Source organism: Lactuca sativa, chromosome 7, assembly GCF_002870075.4.
Source record: "Lactuca sativa cultivar Salinas chromosome 7, Lsat_Salinas_v11, whole genome shotgun sequence".
In the NCBI taxonomy this organism is placed as follows: Eukaryota; Viridiplantae; Streptophyta; class Magnoliopsida; order Asterales; family Asteraceae; genus Lactuca; species Lactuca sativa.
Genome location: NC_056629.2, coordinates 68,819,591 through 68,833,456, shown reverse-complemented (window position 1 = coordinate 68,833,456; position 13,866 = coordinate 68,819,591). Strand labels below are relative to the sequence as shown.

The following is a 13,866-nucleotide window of genomic DNA, read 5'->3' as shown; positions in this document are numbered from 1 at the left end:
ATAGTTATGGACTTAGACACTAATCCAACACAAGGGAGTTGCTATTACACAGTCACATTACATTGAGAAAATTCTCAAATGGTTCAGTTACAGTGATTGTACACCTATTAGCACCCCTATGGATTCAAGCATGAAGTTGATGCCTAATAGAGGTAGATCAGTTTCTCAACTGGAGTACTCGCAAGCTATTGGTTCTTTGATGTATGTTATGACTAGCACTCATCCTGATATAGCTTTCGCAGTGGGAAGATTGAGTAGATTTACTCATAATCCTAGTACTTAACATTGGCAAGCGGTTCATCGTGTTTTCAAATATTTGAAAGGAACCAAGGATTATTATTTTTGTTATTCAGGATTTCCTTCGGTCTTGGAAGGATATTCTGATGCGAGTTAGATATCCAATAGAGAAGATCATTCTTCTACAACTGGTTGGGTATTCTTGCTTGGTGGAGGTGCTATCTCATGGGCATCTAAGAAACAATCTTGCATAACTAGTTCAACAATGGAATTTGAGTTTATTGCATTGGCTACTGCAAGTAAAGAAGCAGAATGGTTAAAGAATTTGATTTATGAGATTCCATTGTGGAGGAAACCGATTTCACCATTATCTATTCGCTGTGATAGTGTTTCTACTATGAGGAAAGCTTATAGTCAAGTTTCTAATGGTAAAGTACCATCGAGACACATTGATGTTAGACATGGGATGATTAGAAATCTAATCATGGATGATGTGATTTCGGTTGAGTTTGTAAAATCACAACAAAATTTGGCGGACCATCTCACTAAGAGTTTGGCGCGAGACTTAGTGCACAAGTCTGTTATAGAGATTGGCTTAAAGTCCTTGTAAATTCTTATGAATGAGACACCCAATTCCCCTCTAATACAATGTTTGAGGTTGAATTCAATGAGGAAAGCTTATTTATATGAATTGGAACACACATTATAACTATCCCAAGGTACGTGTGTTTGAACTTGTAGAGACCAGGATGAATTTGATTTCTTAATGATTCTTTTGATAAAATGTATACAGGTACATGAATAAAAGAATCACGTATATGATCGTGAAATGTAGCCGCACTTCAAAGAGCTTGGGACTTGGCTTTTATACGATCAAGAATGGATTGGGACACACGGCTTTATAATTAGTGTCAAGTTATTTTGTTAAGATGATTGTAAAACTAATGTGTATATTATCTTCAGATATTCAAAAGAGTTGTTGGGTTCAATCTTTAAGATACCTTGATTTCTCGAATGTTTGAAATGTGTAATATACTAACATGAGAATTCAATCGTATCGATATTTTCATTTATGCATTAGTTTCGTTTTTTCTTTTGTTTTAAGGTTGTTAATTCAAGGTTACACTAAAATATGGGAGGATTGTTGGTGATTTGATCACCAATATTTTAGTGTAATGGACTTAACAAGTGTTTCAAGAATAATGATTTAGTTATAATACAAGTTAGGAGGTGTGGGAGTGCACACTTGTATTTACTAAACATTGTTAGTACTAAACAGTACGAGGACTAATCTGTCATTCTTTAAAGATGCAACTTCAAGGATTAATTCGTATTTTCTGAAAGTTGAAAATTGTTCTCGTTTTATCCGTTGTATGGATAAGTCCGGGAAAAAACATTGATTCTTTTGAAACACAGAAAACTGGAAAACACTTTCAACTTCATCTTCTCTCAAATTTGATTCTGTTTTTTGTGCCTAAGATCAGAATTGTAACTTCAGGAGTTATCCTAGTTTGGATTTCGTGATACCCAAGGCAATTAGGGTCGAAATATCAAAGAAGGAAAGTGTTGTACACGATTCCTTTTTGTGATCTAGATTTCCCATGGTCCAATTTTGAAATTCCCCAACATAATGAATATAATATATGAAGATATTTAATTTCTCAAAACGAAAACAATTACCGATTACTAAAAAAGTGGCTTCTTTAATTGCTTCAATAGATTCCTTATTACCGTCTAATAATCCAAGTTTCTAAGATTTTTCCTTTAAAGAAACCCAATCAATGTTGTTTATTGACCGTAACTCTTTGTAAGATCACGCTCTTCTTACAATATTCTAGGGATGTCAACGGGGGCAAACAGGATGGGGATTGCATCCCCCGCCCCCGCCCCCAAAATTTTCCCGTTCCCCCGCCCCCGATTGATTTTGGGCTAACTTATTTGGGCTAAAATAAGTTCTTGTTTGGGCTAAAAGAAACTATTTTTTGGGTAACAAATAGATATTTATAACATAATTTTACATGTTACAAACAACTTAAAAACATGTTTTTGTTGAAATTTTATACATAAAAATCATTTTATTATTTATTATACTTATATAATTAATATATATCAATTTATATAATTTGTTAACGGGGCCCCCACGGGGGTTTCGGGACGGGACTACCAACCCCCGCCCCCGCCCCGAAATTAAAACGGGGGTTAACCTTGCCCCCGCCCCCGCCCCCGTCCCCGATTTTTTTCAACAAATGCCCTCATATGGGACGGGGCCCCCACGAGACTTTTTGACATCCCTACAATATTCAACACCACCTAAAATTTTCGTACACCACAAATACATTAAGATATCTAACCGACGATGAAAAGCAAACTAAACTACATAATATAAAAATCAAAATCCATATATATGATGTGAACTCATTACTTCATTCATTTTCATAACACAATCGAAAGCTTATGTTAAACGCGAACTAACATTAAGTACAAATAAAATCTCAATCTTGATGAGTGAATAATTTCGAAAAGGTTTCTACATTCTTCATTTCAAAACTGATTCTCAAATTAGTTTTCTTGACAAGTCACAAAGCTTCCCTATTAGGACATAAATTCAGAAAATGTGATAAGGGAATAACCCAAATGGTAAAATAATACTTTGTAAATTTAATTATTTACAGACCAATAAAAGTCTTTTTACATACATCAAATCTAAAATGCAAACGAGATGGAGGGAATTAGAGGGGAGAGGAGGGAGCCTATAAGAAATTCGTTTTACATTGGACATATTAATAGCAAATTTCAATCGTGTTAAGACTTAGGAGAAAAGAGAGAAAGAAATAAAATATCATAAAATGAAAACGTAAATATTGTTTAGATATTTTCTATGTCATATTTAAAATATATGATGTATTATATGTTTTTCCGATGTGATATAAAAAGACAAAAGACTTAAAATCTTGTGTGGGTTAGATGAATTTGGACATCATTTTCAATTCATGGATAATGTAGATAGTACCTAACACCGCCACATTCACGTCTACACGTTTTCTTAGACTTTTTGTTTGACTTTTATTCATTATAAACTCACCATCTTTCTCAAACCCAACTAACACCATCACAATTCACAAATACGAATCGCTTTGAGTTTTGATTCTAAAAAGACAGAAAAAAGATGCCTAGATCCCCTCCCCACCACCATCATCCACCGCCTCATGTAGTCCACCACCCTCCTCCGCCAGTGGTTCACGTCGTTCACCACCCACCACCCGTCGTCCACCACCCACCTCCACCAGTCGTCCACCACCCACCTCCACCAGCGGTTCACATCGTTCACCACCCACCAGTGGTCCACCACCCTCCTCCTCATGTGGTTCACCACCCTCCACCACCACATAAGCCACATCCACATGGCCATCACCACTGAAAGGATGCGAGGGGAGGTAGCAGATCTGCTAACACTGTGTTGTGATATTGTTGCTATGTAGTTTTTATGTATTCATAGCATGTAGTCGTACTATTGGACTATCTTTCTGTTTTTCTTTTTATGTTATTTTTAGGTTAATAAAGGTACTGGTTGTGGATCTGCTTATGGTTGTTATGACGCTATGTAATTTCAGGATTTAACGTTGTTGATGATCATCTTGTGTATAAATTTCTACTTTTTCTTAAATTTGGGTCACACTTGCTTGGGCGAGATGCAAGATTCTCCTCCGGGCCAACCTTTACGGGTTTAAACTTGAGTTGTTTAATCACATTTTGAAGGTTGTATGCAATTTGCTAAAAATAAAAAAATCAAAAGATCCTCTGAATAATTTTTTATATAAAAAAAAAACCCAAGAAATGTGAATTGTCATTTGATAAAAACTAAAATTAAAATGTAAATTAATTAAAAATGGACAGAGTAAATTTATAAAGAGTAAATTTATAAAGTTTGAGTCATCAAACTTTGGAAACCATTTAATAAAAGAAATTGAAGGTTGTGTAGGTTGTGTAATTTTGAGTAGGGGAGCATGTCGTGTTTTTGTCAGATACAACATGACATAACAAAGTTTTTTGTAACACGATACGATGTCGTGTTTTTTTAACTAACACGAAAAAGAACCGATTAAAAAACAATAAACACGACAAAGATGACATAATATAACAATTAATTTATTTAATTAATACTTAATCATAAATAACACGACAAACATGACTGATAAATGCTAAATCGTGTCAATTTCGTGTCGAGTTTTGAACACGACACAATGTCATGTTTTTTATACTTGACACGAGCACGAAATCGAATTTCATTTCATCCCAGTTTCGTTTCGGGTCGTTTATTTTTGTCGTGTCGTGTTATCTATTGCTAACCCTAAATTTGAGTGATATGATTTTTTTGGGAAATCTTCAGAAAAGTCCCAGTATTTGCGGAAAAGTTACATTTTAGTCCCAAGATTTTTTTTTTGAACGAAAAAGTCCCGAAAACCGGCAAAATTTTGCAGTTTGACCCTTTTTGACCGGTTGAAACCGGTACCAAGTTAATTTGGGACTATTTCATAAACTAATCCAAAATATTGGGATTTTTCTGTAAACGAAAAATATTAGGACTTTTCTGTAAACAAAAATATTAGGACTTTTCTACAAACAGAACCCTTATTATTATTATTATTATTATTATTATTATTATTATTATTATTATTATTATTATTATTATTATTATTACTATTATTATTATATAAATAAGAATACTATTTTTTGAACTTGTTATTATTAATATTGTTATTAATACATATAAATGCATTAAATGAAAAACTAATATTAATGACATTGTTTAAGGGTTGAGGTGAAGGAGATGGTGATGCTTTTAGCATTGAAATCGTGAATGTCTACTTGTATATTTTTACTTTGTATATGGTCATTTCATATTTGTTATTATTGTTTTCAATTTAGAATATTAATACTTAACAATTTGAAAGAAGTTGCATATTAATAGTTTAATCTCACTTTGTATATAAAATTGTTTAAGGTAGAAGAATTACTTTCCAAATCCAACAAATCCACTACAAACATCTGCATAGGTTACCTATATCAAAATTCAAAAGTATTAATAACAATATTTTGTTTAATAAAAAGTAATAGGAATAATTCAAAAGTGTTAATCAAAATTCAAAAGTATTAATCCAAAAAACATGTCCTATTACTTTTTATTAAACAAGATATTGTAATTAATATTTTTGAATTTTGATATGGGCTACCTATGTAGATGTTTGTAGTGGATCTGTTGAATTTGAAAAATAATCCATCCACCTTAAACATTTTTATATACAAAGTGAGAAATCCTTCTAGCTTAAACTATTTATAAATAATTTTACAAATATGTAACTTCTTTTAAATTGTTACGTATTATTATTCTGAATTGAAAACAATAACAACAAATGTGAAATGACCATAACAAAGTAAAAATATACAAGCAAACATTTATGATTTCAATGCTAAAAGCATCAACATCTCCTCCACATTCACCCTTAAACAATGTCATTAATATTATTTTTTTTTCACTTAAATTCATTTATATGTATTAGTAATAATATTAATACTAACAAGTTCAAAAAATAGTATTCTTATTTATATTTCTTTAATAATAATAATAATAATAATAATAATAATAATAATAATAATAATAATAATAATAATAATGGTTCTGTTTGTAGAAAAGTTCTAATATTTTTGTTTACAGAAAAATCCTAATATTTTTTGTTTACAGAAAAGTCCCAATATTTTGAATTAGTTTACGAAATAGTCCCAAATTAATTTGGTACCGGTTTCAACCGGTCAAAAAGGGTCAAACTGTAAATTTTTGCCGGTTTTCGGGACTTTTTCGTTCAAAAAAAAAATCTTAGGACTAAAGTGTAACTTTTCCGTAAATATTGGGACTTTTATGAAGATTTCCCGATTTTTTTTTTAAAACCACAAATTTAATTTAATTCTGAATTAGTTCAAAATTCATCTAGGCTTTAGAGGAGACTTGCAACCTTAATAAAGAAAATGTAACATCTAGTACGGTTTGGGTTTGGAGTAATATGATCATCCAAAAATTATAGGCCCTAAAAATTCAAACTTGGATGGCCGAACAACATACTCATTTTCATTTTCAAATAAGTTTCAATAAAATCGGTTAAAATTTGGGTCTAATTTTATTTAAAGCCTACGATGTCCACTTTTCTCTCTTTAAGTGTAATTTAATAATTTATTAGATCGGAGAGAATGGAAGGGAAGCTTCCCCCACTTTTTATGGGACATACCACATTTTCATTCATTTTCTTTTCCCTCATCTGAAACCCAAGGAATAGTTGGGAAGGGTTTCCCTCACTATTTTTTTAAATAAAATTAATTGATTTTAATGATAATCAAAATATAAAAGTATAGTGTCTATTTTGTAATTTTCAAAAACTATTTTTATAAAGACAATTCAGAGCTGAATTTATTATGCCATATGACCAAAACATAGGGACCAAATATGCCATTTCCAGAAATTCTTCCTTCTTCCATGTTAAAACCTCCGGAATCAAAAAAAAAAGGAAAAAAACAAATTGCAGCCACTAACAAGAGAGAGAGAGAGAGAGAGAGAGAGAGAGAGAGACCGCACCGCCGGTGTGGTGTTCCTCCGAGCGGGAATGGCTTCCGCACCTCCTTCCCGCTCTACTCCGTCCGGCCTTATAAGGTGCTTCCATCCCATGCACATATCCGGTATTAACATTTGTTTTCCAAAAAAACCTATTTAAAAATCTAATATAATAGATGAAGTCTTTTTTTTTTCATTTACTTGTCACACTTTATATATATTTGCCGGTTCCGAAAAAAAAACTTGTCAAACTCTCATTTAATTTATTAAATGTCATTTTGTTCTTATTTTGAATTAATTTTTTTTTCATATGTAATTTTATCATTACAAGGAAAATGATCATTAGCAGCGACAAAAGTCGTCAGTAATAACTAGGGTTGTCGCCAGTAATAGTAATAGTGGCGACGCGTCGTCAGTAATAAATCGTCGCTACTGCTTCGACCCTATTGATCATGCTGTCGCCGCTATTAATAGATGTCGCCGCTAATGACCATGTCGCCGGTAATGATGTGTGTCGCCGCTAATAACATAGTCGCCGGTAACAACCATGTCGCCGGTAATAACAATTTACATTTTTTTTTAATTTTTTTTAATTAACGATTTTGGTTGCCGTTAATAATGCCGTCGGTAATTACATAACAACATTCGATTAAATATAAAAAATAATAGTGTCGACGCTAATTACAAAACAAACATCCGATTATAATTAATTAATGAAGAAACATCATAAATGGTCCATGTGGTTACCTAAAATCTGAAGTTTAGTCCCCGTGGTTTAAAAGCCTCATAGATGGTCCCTGTGTTTTCAAAACTTTTGATGTTTGGTCCTTTTTGATAACTATGTTAGATTTCTACGTTAAATGAAAGGTATTTCCGTCATTTAACTATCCAGGGACCTTTTATGAGGTTTTCTTTTCTTTTATTTTTTTTAAAAAGAAAAAAATAATAAAATTTAATATCCAATGGGTCTCTCTCTCATCAGATCAAGCACCATCGGCTTGTGACTTAAATTAGATCTGCACAGATCTGTGCTTCAACCGTGAAGAACGTTGGTGAGGAACGATCAAGCACACCGGCAACCATGGTGAAGCAGCTACTATATCTAGACTTCTCCCTCTCTCTCGCCGACCCGTCGTGGCACCATTGTTGCTTAACAAGATCGATTTGCAGGTGGAGGAGATCGGGACAAGAGAAGAATGTCATTGAGGAGATCGGGACTGATATAGAGGTCGAGATTTTCTGGGTATGCAATCATTGGATCTAGATTCGACGGAGGTCCCATTGCTCTTTCACTTTTCTTTTTTGCTTCCTTATACTCGAATCTACATTTGCAATCTGGGTTTTATAGAAGCTCTTGGTGTTCCGTCCATCTGATGAAGTTTTACAAAGGTACTAGGTGGCCGAAATCCTAATTAGATGAGGTAGAATCGCAATCAGAGACCGGTTCTTCCTCATCAAAGACTGTTGATCGATTGAAAAGGAAAACGAAAATAATGAGGGGGAAATCGGACTTACAGGGGTCGCAAGAGGTGATGAGGCTGGTCGGAGATGACCGACGGAAGCAACAGCTGACGACGACAGTGGTTCACAGCAGCGGCGATGATGGTGACAGGGGCTGCTCCGACGGTTCTGCTGTTTCGTTTTCTCCTTTTCCCGGTGAGCTCGATGAGAGGGAGGGTTGGGAAGAATGAGGGTTATGTTCAGTGGTGATTTTTAATCGATATATATATATATATATATATATATATATATATATATATATATATATATATATATATATATATATATATATATATATATATATAGAGAGAGAGAGAGAGAGAGAGAGAGAGAGAGAGAGAGAGAGAGAGAGACCCATTAGATATTAAATTTAATTATTTTTTTTCTTTTTAAATTAAATAAAATAAAAGAAAGCCTCATAAAAGGTCCCTGGATAGTTAAATGATGGAAATATCCTTCATATAACGGTAGAAAGCTAACGGATTTAGTAAAAAGGACCAAACATTAAAAGTTCTGAAAACACAGGGACCATCTATGAGGTTTTTAAACCACGGGGACTAAACTTCCGATTTTGGGTAACCACAGGGACCATTTATGATGTTTTTTCTTAATTAAATATCAAAAGTCATAATATTTGATTATATATAAAAAGTAATAATGTCGTCCGGTAATTACATAACATGCGATTAAATATAAAAACTAATAATGTCGTTCGGTATTAGCATCGCCAGTAATTACAAAAAACAACCAAAGTTTTACAATCTACCAAGTAGCAAAGCGTGACAACGTATGCAAATAAAAGTCATCCCTACATACCATCATCTTCGTTCCCATCGTTTCCTCGATTATTTTGGGATTGAAAAAAACGAATAAAGCTCATCCCTACATATCGGGTCCTTGAGCATTACACGAAGATTTTCCAACTACATAATTAATAACAACATATATAAACTTATAAGTTAAATTATCAAACATAAACAAAAACTATCAAAATACATTGTTATTTTTAAACTAAGACAAAAAACCAAAGTACGTTGTTATTTTTTGCACTTGGGACAAAAACGTAATTACCAAAGTTTTTAGCAAATAATCACCACAAAACCAAAATTACCAAATCAACATGCATTTTACGATGCTAAAGTAGATTGTTATTTTTAAACTAAAACAAAAAACCAAAGTACGTTGTTATTTTTTTGCACTTGGGACTAAAACATAATTACTAAAGATTTTAGCAAATAATCACCAGAAAACGAAAATTACCAAATCAACATGCATTTTACGATGCTAAAGTAGATTGCTATTTTCAAACTAAGACAAAAAACCAAAGTACGTTGTTATTTTTTGCACTTGGGACAAAAACCTAATTACCAAAAATTTTAGCAAATAATCACCACAAAACGAAAATTACCAAATCAACATGCATTTTACGATGCTAAAGTAGATTGCTATTTTCAAACTAAGACTAAAAACCAAAGTACGTTGTTATTTTTTGCACTTGGGACAAAAACCTAATTACCAAAGTTTTTAGCAAATAATCACCACAAAACCAAAGTAGATTGTTTTACCTGTGATGGTTGTGATGCTTGTCGTGATGGTTGCGAAGGCTGTGGAATCGGCTGGAGAGTAGAAGGTTTACGACCAATGCCTCTAATATGGCCACGTCGCTCTCCTAATACTTTGTCAAACGCAGCTTTTTCGTTAGCGGGTGTTAACTGACTTTCACCTTGAGTTTATTCTAACAGCTCTTCAACTAACCGATTCTGTAACTCCCAAATGTGAGTAACAATTAAGTATAAACATTTAATTATATGATAAAATTATAATTAAATACTTACATATTGTTGTTCCGCCTCAGCAGTAACAAACAGACCATTCTTATCGGTATGAGCTTTGTGAAACGTTTCCACTCTCTTAAGGTTCTGTTTAACTTTAAAAATTAGATTATATTTTAAATAAATATTTACATGTATCGTATGTTACCTTCTTATAGCAAGTACTGCTATACGAGCTTGAGAACTTAGATTATATGAGCTTTGTGAAACGTTTCCACTCTCTTAAGGTTCTGTAACTCCCAAATGTGAGTAACAATTAAGTATAAATAAACATTTAATTATATGATGAAATTATAATTAAATATTTACATGTATCGTACGCTACCTTCTTAAGGTTCTGTTTAAATTGAAAAATAGCGCTTTCAGCTTGAGAATCTTCAGAGAGAATATCACAGAGAACGAATCTTCTGGATCACTTCAGTAGGTACAAAGATAGAAGCAAATTGATTGAGGAGGCTTCAATACAATTTGTCACATAATCTTCAAGTACAGCTTCACCTTGCTTCTGGGTTTGAAAGATTGTATGTTGAAAGAATAATGTTCATTTCTTGTTCCTTCGAATGAGAATTCTTCGATAATCACGGATGGAGCTTTGGTTCAGAAAATCTCGATACAGTCTCCATAAGTCTCATCTACATCTAAATTCACTTTTCAAGACAAATAAGATTTGAGATAAAAACAAAAACTAAAAAACTCAGCACATAATATTTTTGTATTTTTCATATTTTCTGAAAAAATAAAACAGAAACAAAAATATTTTTGGATTTTTATGAAAAAAAATAAAACATAAATAATACTATTTTTGGATTTTTGCTTTTATGATTTTTTGTTTGGTTTTTGAAATTTTAATTTTTAATCCCCCCCTTAAATTTGTGCATAGGGAAAACAATGTACAAATTTAACAAAAACCAAAAACGAAGGTAAATTTAAGACTATTTTGGGATCAAAGTTGTCAGGCAATCCAATATCGTTTATCTGGACACACCTGCATGTTTAGATCTGGTCAATAACCGATATTGTGATCCACTTAAACACAAAGAATGTTGACAAATTGGACAGGTTATAAGTGACAAGATAATGTGATCTATATTCTTAAATGGAGATTTAGCTGACGACAACCAAGGATATTGTTGTCCACTTAAATAAAGCAGCGAAATCTATAGGCAACCTATTAAATAGTTCAACTTTAGATGTACTAAAACGTGTTTCCCACTTCCCGACATACCCCGGTAATCAAAAACTTCCAAAGAACTCCTTACTTTAGGTGAGTAGACAATCATTCAGAAAGAAGGCAGATATAGAAATGCATATGTTGTATCCCAGGTCGGATGTCTTCTAATCACACAGAAGGAACAACGTATGACTAACATAGATAGGGGGTTAGAGAGATAGTAGGGTGCATATGCTGTGTCCCAGGTCGGATCTTCTGATCACGAAGAGGGGACAACATATGGCTAATAGACATAAAGAATTACATATAGAAGATGCATAGAAATAGAATTGCATATGTTGCATTCCAAGTCGGATATGTTCCAATCACGCAAAGGGAGCAACATATGACTGACCGACCGATAGAAAGCAATAAAATAATTTCCTACATACCTACTTTATCAGAACCCCCCAGTCGCCATATCAATATTGGAATTAAGGACATGAGTCCACACATCAAGGAAATGTTGAGCCGCAGTTCTAGATACATATGACTTTTAGTGTATCTCACAGGTTCCTATGTTTATCTCAATGCTCAAACTACCCGAGCGTCGTATTGCTAGTCAAAATGAAGCTATCTAAGTTTATATTGTCAAGTCCTTTCAAGGTCAATCAATGTCTATTCCTTTTGACTCCTTTGTGCCTACCAACACATTGAACACAAAGTCTAGACAATTTGGCTTTCGTGTATTACACGAATTTCATATTGGCCTTTAGCACTAGACTTCTTATCACTTCCCAATAACGCCTAATAAAGAAAGACATATAAGGAAATTAAGGAAAATTTTCTTTGAAATGAATCAATGTAAGAGAAACTCAGGAGTATCGATAAGAACACTCAAACCGTAAGTCACCGATTGAATTTGCATCCAGAATGTCTGAGAACAGCACACACATTTCTATTACAGAATAGATCCGAAAATTCTTCACGTCGTTAAGCGTAAACCCCATGTGTAATCATTTCCTTTCTTCCCTTCTCGCAGAGGACACATACTCTCAAACTAAGTTCTGAGTGTTGTACAGTTGAGATATGTCCCCTATCATGTGCTTGGATAGCCACAACCAACAAACTGAAGTCTGATGATATGCCTCCATAGCTGCTCCAGCACAGAGCAAAATCATTTGGTCTTTGTAACCCAATCCATTTTGAAACTAGGTCGACCTTTTTCATCCTTGCAATGTACTCTCTCCCATGATATGTCATGTTTATCACAAACAGAAGATGAAGAAATATTATAGTCATTAGGTGATTTGGGAGATTGAACCTTTTGGTACCCATCTGTAGTTGGGTTTAACCCATTTCTTTTTTGATCTGATGGATGACTCAGTACTTGCTTTTGAGCTTGATGTCGGCCGTTGAGATGACTTTGACCTAGCCGGTCTTTGTTTCGTTGGAGCATCTCTTGAATTGGCCTTTTTGGCCGACATTCCCTTCTTGAACTTGGGATTTTGATTCTTGGCCTTGGGAGTTGAATTCTTGCTCTTCTTGGCATTCCATTCGCCATTTCGCCATTGTGATATCGAATGATTTCCTTTGGAGAATCTCCCTCTTGGCGCATTCTGCCAGCCTTATGCGTAGTAGGGAACGTATGCGCGATTTGGACAATTTATGGAAATGTGTCCAGGTGCTCCACAGTGAAAACATGTTTTTTTCTTCACATAGGAATTGTCTCTTCCTACCCCTAGTGGTGTGCCCTTGCCTTGTCTCTTTTTGTTCCCACAAGCACAGTTGTAGCAGGCACTCTAATTTGCTTGTTTTGGTGGCCTGTATTTACTAATAGCAGGTTGATCAGAAGTAACCGAGTTGGAAGCAACATATTCATAGTTCAAAGAGACATTGGTTTGATCAATAGTGATATCCTTGTTCTCATCCTCTATTACTTTACATGCACATGAAGTAGAATCATTAGTATCTTTAATCTCAACACCCTTAGTTGGCCATGATTGTTTAGTCTTAACTGAAGTTGGTGCATGGGTTTGGCCATACTGAGCAGGTGTCTCTACCTTTTAGTCTCAAGGGGTGGGTTATAGTTGTCATTGAAAGGAGGTGGAACACTGTGATACCCTAACCCCTTAGATTGATTATCTTTGAATGTTAATTGTTTTTCAATCATTGTTGCAACCTTTTCACTTGACACATCATATTTTTTAAAATACAATTCAGCATTTTCAAAACGATTTTTCAATGTGTCAAGTTGTTCAGTGACAACATCAAGTTCTTTCTGAAGATATCTATAATTGACACACTTGTTGCTATAGTCATCTTGTAGTTTCTTGAAGTCCTTAGTCTTGGCCTCTAGTTGTTCTTTCAATGGTTTATGACCTTTCTTAAATTGGTACCCCTCCCATTTAAGGTCCTCGTTCTCCCTTTTTATTAATTCAATTTGCTCACATAAAAATTTAATCGTAACTTCACAAGATGGAGTACATAAAACTTCATTTACTGGGATGCTTGAAGAACTCATTTTTTATCAAAAAAATTGCTCTTTG

The 13,866-nt window shown here is 33.7% G+C and overlaps 1 long non-coding RNA gene across 1 annotated transcript; it reads right to left on the bottom strand.

The window, feature by feature from the left end:
* Positions 1–7,516: 7,516 nt before the first annotated feature.
* LOC111879803 (uncharacterized) lies at positions 7,517–8,538 on the bottom strand. Its single transcript, XR_002846243.3, has 2 exons — positions 8,351–8,538; positions 7,517–8,243 (listed from the first exon to the last, which is right to left on the bottom strand). It is a non-coding gene; the product is annotated as an uncharacterized LOC111879803 (long non-coding RNA).
* Positions 8,539–13,866: the final 5,328 nt, after the last annotated feature.